Source organism: Lontra canadensis, unplaced genomic scaffold (assembly GCF_010015895.1).
Source record: "Lontra canadensis isolate GAN:19392208 unplaced genomic scaffold, GSC_riverotter_1.0 scaffold105, whole genome shotgun sequence".
Classification (NCBI taxonomy): domain Eukaryota; kingdom Metazoa; phylum Chordata; class Mammalia; order Carnivora; family Mustelidae; genus Lontra; species Lontra canadensis.
In genome coordinates, this window is record NW_022631099.1 from 749,248 (window position 1) to 763,645 (window position 14,398).

Consider the following 14,398-nt stretch of genomic DNA (forward strand, 5'->3'; position numbering starts at 1 on the left):
CCCCTCCCAGACCCAATGCCTTCCAAGGGAAACTAGGATTGAAAGGGAAGCTCCTTCCCTGGCTGGGAGAGCTTCCCCTCTGGAACAGGCTGCATGCCAGACAGGGAGCAGCCCTTCCTGGCTCCGTCCCCCTCGCCCTCCATGTATATTTCTGGTTCATTCCCCACATCCGATCCATCAGCAATTGCTGTCACTATCACAGGCACAACACATCCAGAATATGGCCAGGTCTCCCCATCTCTGCCATCACCCCTAAGCCAAGCGCCATCCTCTCTTGCTTGGACGATGGCAGGTGCCTCCTCACTGGTCTTATAGCCTGTGTTGCCTCCACAGCATCTTCTCCCACATGGCCAGAGAAAGCCTGTTAAAACTAAGACGTATCACCCTCCTATTCAAACCCCTCCATGCCTGACCTTGGATAGTCAGAGCAAAAGCCGAAGTTCTCTTACTGACCCCCTGGGCTCTGTCTGAGCAGCCTCAGTTCCCCCACCATCCCCCACGCACTGTACTCCAGCCACGTGGCCATCCTGACACGTGCGCATGCGGCCCAGACTGCTCTCCCACAGCACACGGCCCCTACTGCACCTTCCCCAGACCACCACTTTACTCTCTTCCTCCACGAAGCCTTCCTCGATCACTCTGTCTCAAAAAGAATCACAAACCCAGCACTTGCTTCTTTAGTTTTCCCCTTAATTCTTATCCCCCCGCTCACATACTGTATAACTTGTTTTATTTATTATCTGTCTCCTACCACAGAAGGCCAGCTTTGGGAGGGCTGAGATTTCCCCTGTTTTACTCCATACATATTTGTTGAATGAATGAATGAAGGAATGAACGAACGAACTTATTCCACCAGCACCTCAGAGTCAGCTCAGGAGATAAACTCCCGGGAGCTGTTTGCCAGGACTGGCGGGCACCAATTCCTGCGGGCTGGACCATCAGCTGCTTGAGGGCAGGGCCGACAGGAGGAGTGCAGAGCTCGCCCTGATATCAGTCTTCTCCACGGTCACCATGTAGAACTGGGTTAGCAAAATGGCAGCCTATGGGCAGAAGTAGCTCTTTTAATTTGTTGCTACCAGTTTAAGTTCTTTAAATCGGGAAAGATCTTACAGAATTCCAGAACTCTGGGTTTTCATTTTAGTTTGTTTGTTTACTTTGGAATAAGGGCCACTGCATGGCACCCATCAGTTTTAGTGGTGTACAGCTACCCCTTTATGGTCGGCTAGGGAGCCTTGGTTCCTCACGGGTCTCACCCTGCTGGCCCCATACGTTGACCTGTGGGCCAGGCTCCTGGGCATGTTGGTTTGTGACCAGTTGCAGAATGAAGGGGACAGGCTTGGAGCCAGACAGCCAAGGAGTCGCTGTTGGTGTCGCCCCGTGCACTTCACAGGCGCAGTTTTACCTGTGTTGTGCTCAGTCATTTACCGTCTGCTTCCCCAACTTGGGCTGCAAATGCCATGGGGGCAGGGACCACATCGATCTCGCTCACCTCCCCGTTCCCTGCACCCGGTGCGGTGCCTGGCACAACAAGAGGCTCCCTTAACATCTGCTGCAATCACGGCCGCATGAGGGGACCAGTCTGTACCCCCCCGGAGCTCTCGGCTCCACAGGCAGACCCCGAGGGCAGCTTTCTACGCCCTCAGTTCTGTAGCAAGAAGAGAAGGAGGTGCAGTGTCTCCAAAAGATAAATAATAAAAAAAAAACCAATGTTCCAACGCTCAGCGTTTGCGTTTCTACTTCCACTTTTGTGTGTCTCAGAAAAACCAACCATCTCTATCAGCTTGGGTTTTCACGACAAAATACCAGAATCCGGCTGCTTTAAGTAGAAGACATTTATTTCCTATAGTTCTAGAGTCTGGGGAGTTCATAATCAGGGTGCTGCCTGGTCTGGTTCCTCATGAGAGCCCTCTTCCTGGATTGCAGATGGCCCCCTTCTCGCCATGCCCTCACACGGCCTCTCGTTGGGGTGTGCACTCAGGGAGGTGGGGGAGAGACACAGATCTTCCTCTCCCTTTTCCCAGAAGACCCCAATCTCCACAGGAAGGCCCCTTCCTCAGGGCTCATCTACCACTAACTGCCTGCCAAAGGCGGCATCTCCAAATACTGTCACAATGGGGGGACAGAGCCTCAACAGATGGATTTTAGGGGGACACATTCATTATTCATTCTCTAACACCTGTTAATGACCCTCCCCTGGCCCCATCACAAACCAGGAGAGTTGGCTTTTAATGATCTCTCAGAGCTGTACTGCCAGACATGGTGGCCACCGGCCACATTTACAGGTGTTCTCATTAAGATTAAACAGGACAACTTCAGTTCTTCAGCTGTGCGGGCTAATGCTCAACAACCACGCATGGCTCGTGGCCGCCATGCTGGGCACGAAAGTTCTGGATGCAGAACTTTCCCATCATCACGGGACGTCTACAAGCCAGCACTGCCTTCATGGATCGTTGTTGACGAAACTCCCTCCAGACCCCCAAACGCATGTCCCATCACCCCAGCTGCTCCCATCTGTCATCTCCAGTAGCGTTTGGAGATGGGGTGACTAAGCAAATCTTATTATATGACCAGAAGAAAAGATTACCCATTTAAACCCTATATGCCCTAAACCTAAAAGACTTGGGCGTAAGCAGGAGGCAGTGAGTCTGCTGACGCTGGTGAAGGTGACAAGAAGGTGACTGCCAGGGTGGCAGTGCCACATGGCCCAAGAGTGCTGAGAGGTATCGGAAAACCTCACCCACTTCGTCATGTGCAGAAAAGTTGCCGATTCACACCAGGAAACCTGACCTCGGGCCAGGAACCCGTGGGATGCCAAGCCTGGCTTCTGTCTGGACTGACAGAAACCAGGCGGACTTGGTCTGCTCAAGACTGGCTGGACTGGGACAGCCTAATGCAGCTGGTTGCTGCCACGAAGATGTGGGGAATCACCCCCACTTCACTGGGGGGAGGCCACAGGGCTCCTGGTTCAGCTGTAAGGGTTAGGAGTTAATTGGACGCTTAGGGAGTTGGAGCCAGGGTCCCCAGCAAGAAAGCAAAGAACCCAGGACAGCTAAAACCACACTAGCACCTTGCTTTACAGCTGAGACAAGACCACAAGAGCAATCCGTCTAGCAGCCTCTGCAGGGGTGCCTTTTGCTAAACATCCTGAAACAACACAACCATAAAACATCGGTCACTATCACAAGTTGAGCAGTTAGTCTCCAAATGTCAGCCCAAAAGACCAGCAACGTGTAAACAATAACCTGATAGGGAGACAGGTGCATGATCAAAGCCCTGGTGGGCACAGCTCAGCAGCCAATCCACAGGGGGCCCACACGCAGAATGCTTAAGATAGTTCCTCGAAAGAGCTTATAAAAACCCCTAGATTCGAATGCCAAAATGGCAATCCTCTTGGGTCTCCTCCGTCTCTGGGAGCCTTGTACTATCGCTCTCTAAGCTTTTCTTGGCTGCTCAGCACTCTTGGTCTGGTCTACCTCCTCATTCTTCGAAGCAGCATGACCAAGAACCTAGGAGACTGAGGGAACAAAAATCCTATAAAATAACCATGCCCATCACTCGAGTCCCCTGGGACATGCCTCAGTGATAAAACAGGACAGAGGTGGGGAATATCTAGAAGGGGGTGATTTTTCTGGATCCCCAAGTCACCACCTGGCTGGCAATTTTCTCCATGGAGCTCTGGTATCAAGACCTGTGGTTAAGAATATATGGAACCAGATTTTAAGATGGAAGCATGAAGACCAGCCTTATACACGGTTGTCTGCTTCCCGAGGTATTTTATTTTATTTATTTATTTAAAAAGATTTTACCCATTCATTTGATAGAGACACAGTGAGAGAGGGAACACAAGCAGGGGGACTGGCAGAGGGAGAAGCAGGCTTCCCTCGGAGCAGGAAGCCGGACATGAGGCTCGATCCCAGGATCCTGGGATCATGACCCGAGCCGAAGGCAGACACCCAATGACTGAGCCACCCAGGCGCACAAGGTATTTTAAAGAGAGTGTTTAAATCAGTTTGCCAATACTGAAAAAGAATGAGATCTCACTGTAGAATACAAATTTGGGGATTATCCTGAACTATGGATAAAGACTTAGCCTCCCGAGGGCCCATTCTAGTGTGGCTGCAATGGGCTAAAGCCCCAGTGGGCGTGTAGTGTCCCTGTGCCACAAGTCCCACCGCTCCCTGTAACATTACACCTGCCTCACTTCTCACTGAGAAGAATCCCATCCCAGAGCAGGTTCAATCCACAGAATTGTAGAATCATTCTGAAAAGAGTAACAACTTGTGTGCAATTTGGGATATAAATGTTTCTTCTCAGTTTGCCATTTGTTTTTTTTTTTTAAGATTTTTTAAAAAAATTTATTTGACAGACATATCACAAGTAGGCAGAGAGGCAGGCAGAGAGAGACAGGAGGAGGCAGGCTCCCTGCTGAGCAGAGAGCCCGATGCGGGACTCGATCCCAGGACCCTGAGATCATGACCTGAGCCGAAGGCAGAGGCTTTAACCACTGAGCCACCCAGGTGCCCTGCCATTTGTTTAGTTTGTTTTTGTTGTTCTGACTTTACTTCTGGTGTTCTCTGCCATGTGCCCCCCTCCCGTGCAACCAATCTGTAGTTAAACTTGCTGTCTTTTCATTGATGGCTTTGCGTTTTCTGAGTCACGGTTAGAAAAGCCTTTTCTACTCTAGGGTTATACAAATTTTGCTTATTCTCATTCTAGTTCTTTTATGATTTTACTTTTGACATTTAAACTGCTGATTCAGCAGGGGAGGGGGTGAGGGATGGCCCAGATCCGTGATGGGGATTAAGGAGGGCACTTGTTATGATGAGCTCTGGGTGTTAAGGAAAATGATGAATCACTGAATTCTACTCCTGAAACCAGTATGACACTATATGTTAATTAACTAGAATTTAAATAAAAATTTGAAGAAAAAAAAATTAACTGTTGATCCATTTGAATTTTCTTCCTGGTATATAGTAAAAAGAATGGATTTTTTTCCCTTCCAGATGGCTAATGAGTTGTTCCAACACTATTCATTGACTATTCCATCTTCTCCCACTGACAAGCCATCTGCCCCATGTACATAATTTCCGGATATGTTTTGTCTCTTTCCGGGTGTCATGCTCCCCAATATTGGTCAATCAGTCTATGTACCCAAACCAAGCCATTTTGGTTATTGAAGATTTATAATATGCTTAAATGTTGGTATGCCTAGCATTTCATCTCTCTTTTGCAAAATGTTTCAAATCTTATCTTCTAGTTCTCAGAAAAGTAACCACAAATTGGCTAAAGATCTGAAAAGATGCTCAATCTCATAAAACACACAAATCAGTGTTATGCTGAGAAACTGTTTTCATGCATACGATTGGAAAAAACACGTAATAACTAGATGATACTAGTTTGGCCAGATAGGTACTCCTGGACACTGCAGCTAGGAGTTTAAACTGGTAAAATCACTATGGAGAGTAACTTGGAGATATCTTCCAAATTTAAATATAGACTTTCCCTTCGACCCAGAATTCCACTTCTGCAAAACCTGCCCTTCAGATGTACTTGCAGAAAAACAAAAATGATACACATTCAGGGTTATTTAGAGCCATGTCAGTGGTTATTGGAAACACCCAATGAGGAAATGATTAAATCACTTATAGAGCATCACTTAGTGGAATAATAGGCATCTGAAAACAGAGGCGGCTCTTTCTAGACCCTGACTTGGAAAGTTCTTCAGTATATTGCTGAATGAAAAAAGCAAAGTGCAGAAGATCATGTATGGACATTGCCTATAAAAATAAGAATATATATAAGTGTTACTGCCAGAATGTGATAAATTTCTTCCTGAATGGCCATGGGTTGTGCAAAACTGTGCCCTGAAATAATAGGGCTTATGGGAGAGAGTAGGGTCGGGCAGACTTCTCAAAAGCAATGCAACTTTGTAAACAGAGTATTGACAAAAGCCATAATAATCTCAACAAAAAAGAGTAATACATAGAGAAGTGCTCCATTAGAGGACTCAGCTTTAAAAAGGAAGAGGAAGTATCTTGGTGGAAGGGTGTATAAGGACAGTGGAGGTGCTGAATTATGGAAACCAGGGCAAAATGCACCAAATATTGGGGAAATTGTAAAATGAATTCTTCAACACTAGAGCATGTAGCCAAACTGAGGCCAGAGGAAGAACACAGGCACCAGGGACAGAACTGTATTCCTCTAAGGCTTGCAGCTTTTACCCATGTTATGTATTTTGCATTAAGCTGCTGTTACCATATGTGCTGGGAAGAAGTGCAAATAAACCAACACAGCTATACTTCCACTTCTGGCCAAGACTGAGTCATGGGGACTGGACTTATCCTCCCACGTGAAATAGTTTAAAAACTAGATACCCAAGATATGGAGCATCAGACAGTGAAAGATAGCAATCCTTGAGAGCAGGAAAATGAGGGGTGAGCCATGGGATTGCCCCAGTGTGACGGGTACCAGGAAGGACCACCCAGATGGCACCCAGTCATCTCTCTAAGTTGAACAGATAGAGCTGCAAGTCCAGGAAAGCCAAAGTAACAGAGAGAATTCGCAGAGCAGAGTACTAGAAGACAGAGCTGCACTGCAAGAGTGTTCTGGACATTTGTGGACATTTCCCTTCTGGTGTCCACCTATGTCCCGATGAGCCTGGAAGGAAACTACCAAGACTAGAGGAGAACCACTTGAAAAGATTAGAAGAAACAGTCCTCAGAGCTCACAAGAGAGCTGTAAATAGTTCTTACTCCTGCCAGCCAGAGTGGAAAAATCTCATAATTCATGGGGCATTGAGTAGAACACTCAGAAAGCCTTCCTCAGTAGTGGGAAAATTTTGTTAGGTCCAGATAGCCCTAGACCAAATGCTGCTCTGCTCTACCTAACAAAGCTGAAAGCAAGACTGGAGAGGAACAAATTGTTTCCATGCATCTTTACTGCATCCCAGAATAGAGTTCAAGAATATTCGTAGAAATATAAAAATGTCTAGCACCGAACAAGTTAAAATTTTCAATGCCTGACATACAATCAAAACTTATGCATGCAAAGGCAACATGAAATATGACCTATAACAAAGAGAAAAATCAATGAAAAATAACCCAGAAATGATATAGATGACAAAACTAGCCGACAAACACATTAAGACAGTTACTATAACTGTATTCAGTTTGTTCAAGGAGCCACAAGAGAGACTGGACATGCTCAATAGAGGCATGAAAGATAAGAAAAACAAAAAACAAAAACACAGATCAAATTCCTGAAGATGAAAAAAAATGCCCTGAGTGCAATTCACAGCAGATCAGATACTATAGAAGAAAAGTTTAGTGAAACTGAAGACATGGTGGGGAGGAAATATTTAAAGAAATAATGGCCAGAATGTTTCCAAATTTGATAAAAACACTCACAGATTAAGAAGCTCAATGAAGGGGTGCCTGGGTAGCTCAATGGGTTAAGCTTCTGCCTTCAGCTCAGGTGGTGATCTCAGAGTCCTGGGATCAAGCCCCACATCAGGTTTTCTGCCCAGTGGGGAGCCTGCTTCCCTCTCTCTCTCTCTGCCTGCCTCTCTGCCTACTTGTGATCTCTCTGTCAAATAAATAAATAAAATCTTAAAAAAAAGAAGAAGTTCAATGAATCCAAAGTACTAGAATCATGAGGAAAATAACACCAACACATCAAAAATGAAATTGCTTAAAAACAGTGATAAGGAGAAAATCTGAAAAGCAGATGAACCAATGCAATTTCAGAGTTATCATTTGAAAACAGAGCTGACATCATTTCCTTATTTATCAATCACATATGAGCTAATTCTTGTCATAGAAACATGCGATCTAATTGACTATGTTCATGTTTGCCTACACTTGCAAAAAAAAAAAAAAACAACAATTCTGGATGGGTTCGTAAGAACCTAGTATAAATGGTTAACCACTGGGGCTTTGGAAACCGAGTGGATGTAGGACAAGGGTGGCAGAAAGAGTTCTATAGATATTTAAACTAGGTAAAGACATAAACTGTTCAAAAAATAATATAAAGGAAGAGTAGTTTTAAATGTATCTCTTTTCCCTTTATTACAAAAGAAAATATATTGGTGGGAGGGGAATTGAGACTGATGGCTAATGGGCATGGGGTTTCATTCTGGGGTTATGAAATAATAATTCATAAGAAATGTATATTTGATCATTCAGATGACCAAAATATAATTCTCAGATATATGTGGTCTTCATCCAATTCTGAAAACATTTCAGAGCCATTAAGGTGAAACAGGTGTCTTGTTATTAATGGAAGTGACATTTGGACCTACGTAAGGGTGGGAGCTGGTCACTAGGAGGACCACCCATGTGATTAAAGGGCTGGAGATTTTGGTCCCACTCCCTGACCTCTGGGGAGCAGAGGGGTCTGGATGCTGAATCAGCCAAGGTCCAATGACTTAGCTAATCCTTACTACATAATGAAGCCTTCATAAAAACCCGAGAGAGCAGATTTTTTGTTTTTGTCAGGGTGTTTCCATGCCTGGGGAACCAGAATGCCCCTATGAGCCACAGAGCCAGGCCCAGAGGTACAGGAGGACAGAAGCTCCTTCGTTTGGGAATTTGCCCTACGTATCTCTTCATCTGACTACTGATTCATATCTTCTAATAAACTGGTAAACATGTTTCCCTGAGTTCTGAGAGTCACTCAAGCAAATCATTTGAACCTAAGGAGGGGGTCACTGGAAGTTCCAATCTGTAGCCAGTCGGTCGGAAGGAGAGATAATAGCCAGGGCTTGTGCCTGATATTTGAAGGGAGGATAAGGTAGTCTTACAGGACTGAACCCTTAACCTGTGGAATCGATGCTGCCTCCAGGTAGATAGTGTCAGAATCGAGCTGAATTCTCAAACACCACGTTGGTATCCGAGAATCACTTGGTGTGTGTGTATGGTACTCCCGAGTTGGATTGGGGCCCAGGAACCCTGAAGGAGGTGTAATGAAAATGTGGAATTAGAGTAGTGATGGTTGTCCAACTTTGTGAATATAGTAAAAGCACTGAACTGTATACTAAAGAGGATGTATTTTGTGATGAGTGAATTATATCTTTGCAGAAACAAACTAAAATACATAAAAAATACATGCATGTTCACCATTATTATTTTTTATTTTTAAAAGAGTTTATTCATCTATTTGATGGAGAGAGAGAAATAGTGAGAGAGCAAGCACAAGCAGGGAGAGGGGCAGAAGGAGAGGGAGAAGCAGGCTACTCACTGAGCAGGGACCCTGGGATCATCACCTGAGCTGAAGGCAGATGCTTAACTGACTGACCCCACCCAGGCACCACTCACCACTTTTTTTTTTTTTTTTTTTTTTTAATTAGAGACTCAGGGGCATCTGGGTGGCTCAGTCGGTTAAGCGTCTGTCTTCAGCTTGGGTCATGATCCTGGGGTCCTGGGATCGAGCCCTGCATCAGGCTCCTTGATTATTGGGAATCCTGCTTCTCCCTCTTCTTCTCCCACTGCCTGTGTTCCCTCTCTTGCTGTGTCTCTCTGTCAAATAAATAAAATCTTTATAAATAAATAAATAAATAAGAGACTCATAAAACTTTAACACAGAAAGGGTTCTAAGGACCATCACACCCAAGACTTCCCACTGAGTACGGAGGAGTCATTTGCGGAGAAGGTCCCCCATTCAGCTCCACCTGGAAAAACCAGCTACCGAATTCCATTCCTCAAGAAAACACAAGGCGTTATCAGGCTGCAAAGGATCTGAAAAGTCCTGCAGCAAATACATCCATTTAGCTCTGTGCTGCTCACTATTTACCAAATCTATCTGATGCAGCCGACCATGAACTTTTCTGACCTCTCAATTTTTTCAGTGAGCATCTGCGAGTACCAGAACAGTAAGATACAGATCTTGAAAGTTCAATGACTTGTCCAGAGTCACGAAGCTTCCTGGTGTCAGAAACCATGCCAGATGTCACAACCCCACCTCCCCCAAACTGGCCCCTGACGTCTCTGGCTGAGATCACCAGCTTACAAACCCTTTTGATGGGCTTTTAATTCTCCTATACATCCCCGAATCACATGCTTCCCCCGCTCCTCAATGGCTCAAGCTGGGTTCTCAGCCTCGGTATTAACAGTATTAATGGTCCCTGGCCTTTGGTAAGTACAAAAGGAATCCCCATTGAAGAGCTCTCCTACTATTTTAAAGTCCCCTGATAATGCAGATTTCACCAGAAGGGGAGTTAATGCTGTTGTGGAAGATTCAAAAGTCTCAAATTCATATTCCTCTTTTCTCTTACCAGGACTACTTAGTAAAACACAGTTCAGGAAATGCAGGTGAACTTGAAAAGAACAAAGACCATCAGACTTGCAATAAGGAGAGGAGTACAGTTGTCTCTTGAACACACAAGGACGAGGAGTGCCAACAGTTAACATTCAGTTAAAATGAAATTAAAATTCCCTGTATGACTTTTGGCTCCCCAAGAACTTTACTACAGAGTATGCTTATCGTGATGGGGGAAAAATGATAAAAAGAAAACTACTCATTGTCTACATTGCCTTAACAATAACCAAATTAGTCAATTAACACAAATTTTGTGTGTTATATGTATTACATACTATATTCTTACAATAAAGTAAGCTAAGAAATGAAAATATTATTAAGAAAATCATGAGGAACAGAAAATACATTGATAGGACTGTACTTATTGAAAAAAATGTGTATATAAGTGGACCAGTGCAGTTCAAGCCTGTGTTGCCTAAAGGTTAACTGTAATAATAATGAACATTTGTAGAGCCCTTAGTTTATGCCAGGCACTGCTCTAAATACTTCACATACATTAACTAACTCATTTAATTATCATTGCACTCCATGTGTAAGCACTACCAGTATCCTATTTTATAGGGGAAGAACTTGAGATACTGAGAAGTAATGGGTTCAATGTCATAAGCCAGTACATTGCAGAACTGGGAAGTTCACTTAGCCCGACTTCAGGGTTACTGCTTTTAACACCTATGTTATAAAAACAAAACAAAACAAAACAACAGTAATAATAAAGAGAGCACCCAGCCTTTATGGACACCCTCTGATATGCCCAGGAATCACTCCAATTAGAACTTCTGAGAGGCCCATGAGGTCATCTCTCTTCTTAGGATGCTAGTTCATGGGTGAGGGAACAGACATGAGGAAGTCAAGTGTCTCCCCCAAGTTCAAGGAGTGTGTGGGACACAGCAAGGCCTGACTGCAGCCCAGGTCTGGCTCTCAACCCCTCCATGGCCCCAGCGAGTTCTTAACAATCACTCTCAAGATACTTTCTTCTTTTCTTTTTAATAGTTGGGGCCAGTTCTGTGAATAGCAGTATTTCAGCAGGAGAAGAACAACAAAAAAGAAACAACAAAAAACTCAAACCCATAAGAAATACATTTCAGTTATAAAAACCCTTGGGTGAACTTAAAAAAAGAAAATAAACAACTGAGCGAAGGCTGAATGAGTGCCGTGAACTTTTCTCTTTTACGTTTGTTGTGCATTTGGTGGAGGGGTAGTGTTATCCAAACAGAAAGAGATCTCAAAGCAGGGCCTTGAGGGGGTGAGGACCCCGTAGAAGTTTCTGGAAGTTTATGAGAGTAGGTAGAAGACCTAGGGGGAGGCAGCCCAGTTTATCTAATGCTTGCTCTGTGACCTTACAGAAGCCACTCTGTGCCAGTGCCTCAATTTACTCACCTGTAAAATGAGGCAGTGGTCCCTGCTGGGTGTTTTTGCTTCTATGAAATTAGGATTTTAATTCCTACAGAGGAGAAAGACTCATCCCAGCTTCTAAACGTGGACCAGTTTCACTTTATTCGTGTTTTCAGGTCCCTTCTTCATTCCCTTCCTCGTCTGAAAAACTAAGCTCAGCTGACGTCTTCCATTCCGAAACGCACAGAGTAGTTTGAGAGTTTATTTCTCCTCTGGAACAACTTGAAAAAAAAAGTTAATAGGAAGCACATGGGCATGGTGTGTGAGCGTTCTGTGTGTTTGTGTTGGAAAAAAAATACTTAAGGAGGAATATGTCAAGCTTGCAAAATGCCTGGGCTGTCTCCCGAGCAGTTTATGGCCATTAGCATTAGACTGAAGGCAGTTAAGTGGGACAGAGTCCAGCTGCTGCCACAGCCCTTCTGGCATCTGGGCCACAAAGACGATAAGAAAATAACCTGGATTATTCCCATGGTCCGGTGGGAACAGAGCAGAAGATGTTTTCCGATTTGTGAAGGGCTGGCGGGGATTGAGGTGGGGAGGTGGGGTGTAGGCCGGGGCTCATCCATGGAGGATCGTCTTCTAGATGGTTCTGCGGGAGGAGGAAGGGCAGGATGGTGTGGAGGTTGTGTGTCTGGGCTCTAGAGAGCAGCAGCCTGTCTTCACTGCCACAGCCATGTGACCTGAGGCATGTTGCTTTACCAATTTATGCCTCAGCTTCCCCATCTTAAGATGGGGATAATGACAGAACCTATGTCATAGGGCTATTGGGAGGATTGAAGGGAATAGCGTACAGTGTATACGCAGCTTAGGATGCTATGTGGAGTCCTGAAGGAGTCTAGGCAATAGCACTTGGAGGAAACAGCATAGGCTCTGGAATTCTAGAAACCCAAGTCTGAATCCCAGCTCTGAACATTTACTGGCTGTGTGAGCTTGGGTAAGTCTCTTCCCCACTCTGAGCCTTGCTTTCATCATGTAAAGACAGACGTGATGGTGCCCTCCACATGGGGCTCCTGTAAGGACTGGAGAAGAAATATCATATTCTATATGTCCTGGTCTTGGGGGGGGCGGTTCCTGCTTTGCTTTCCAGTCTCATCCCCCCTACTCCCTGCCCCCAGATGCATGGTTCTCTTTTGGGAGAGCCTCCAGCTGCTCACGTGGCTGGCTCCTTTTTGTCATTCAGGTCTCCCTAACAACCCGGGTGATATCAACCACCACTCCCCTCATCACCGCCTACTGCCCTGCCCTGTCTTTGCCCTTCACAACTCTATCAAAATCTGTAATTATCTGCCTCTTTGTTGATTGATTATTGTCTGTCTCTCTCCATGATGGATTGTCATGGTGGATGGCTGTGTGTCTCTTGGGGCCTAGAAGGGGCCAGGCATAGAACTTGTACTCAATAGTATACAGTGAAAGAACTGAACAGACTTCTTATCCTACAAGGCCACTGGGGCTGGGAAGGGGGCGGGAAGATGTCAAAATGGGGTAGGGGACTGTATTTGCTCCACAACCTTAGAAGTCCTAAGGCAGTAAGTTCTATCTCTATTTGCAGAGCTAGAAAACACTGGCCTGAGGGTGAGCCAAATGCCAAGTTCAAGTTCAGTGTCTTCACAAGCCTTTATTATTAGGATTGGTGCCATAATTCACTTTCCACTTGACGATGGGTCCCAGCATTTGTACCCCTCAGTGGGACACAGAAAGGTCGCCGTGGGGAGCCAGAGGTAACAGCGGAAGCAGAGAAGAGTGTGTATGGGCTTTTTGGGTGAGGCTGGGGGACGGGATTCCATCAGACCCCTGAGAGGCTCGACATGGTCGCTTGCATTGCCCATGCAGTAAAATCTATACCAGCACCAACACTTTGCCACGAAGACTGTGTAGGATCATCCACACAACGCCATGTGGCACGGGGTAAGTGCAGGGTCAATGTTAGCAGATGGTGTCGCCAACAAACTCTGATGCGGGCCTTTACGAGGAAGCTATTGCCAGGGCTGGGCATCAATTCTCATTGATTCTCACCAGCCCCTTTCTCTACACGAACTCCTAAGACCATTTGTTGTTCCTCTGCAGTGTTTTTCCCTGAAAGGCTGCCCTTGATATCCATCTTTACTGTCTCCTTACTTCCTTAAAAAATTTAAAAAGATGAAGTGACAAGACTTGCGAATAGTTTTTTTTTTTTTTTTTTTTAAAGAAAAGTACAATCATTCATTCGGCCATAGCCTTGTTATCACGCTTTCTTTCTTGCATATTACTTTTCAGATCCTGGATGGTCATTTTTACCAGCTTTCATGAAAGGAAAAAAAAAGCCCGGAGGAGGATCCCCAAATTACTGCCACCAGCCCTCTACTCCATGCGTCAGGCCCAACGTGCTCCCAGGGGGCTCTAAGAGGAGAAGGGGGCCTAGGCTGGTCAACGAGCAGAGGTGGGGACAGAAGAATTCAGCAAGCCAGCTGGTTAGGGGATATGGGGCGGGGGAATAACTACGCACTGGAGTCTTCTTCCCTAAGGCCACCCTAGAGTGACGCAGAGCACGGAACCTCCTGCCTGGAGTTATGGCTTCTTTACCTTCCTGCCCCTGACTCCCACCACCTGGCATTTCTCTGAGTCTACGATGGACTTGACTTTTCTATCACACTCAAATGAAAGCCAGCTCCTACCCATAGCCCTCAGGACCCTGCATGATTTGGCTCTGTTCTAA

The 14,398-nt window shown here is 45.4% G+C and overlaps 1 protein-coding gene across 4 annotated transcripts in view; it reads right to left on the reverse strand.

Moving 5' to 3' along the window:
* Nucleotides 1-14,398, reverse strand: part of EYA2 (EYA transcriptional coactivator and phosphatase 2) — a 269,733-nt gene that overhangs the window by 147,263 nt on the left and 108,072 nt on the right. The window lies entirely within an intron of this gene.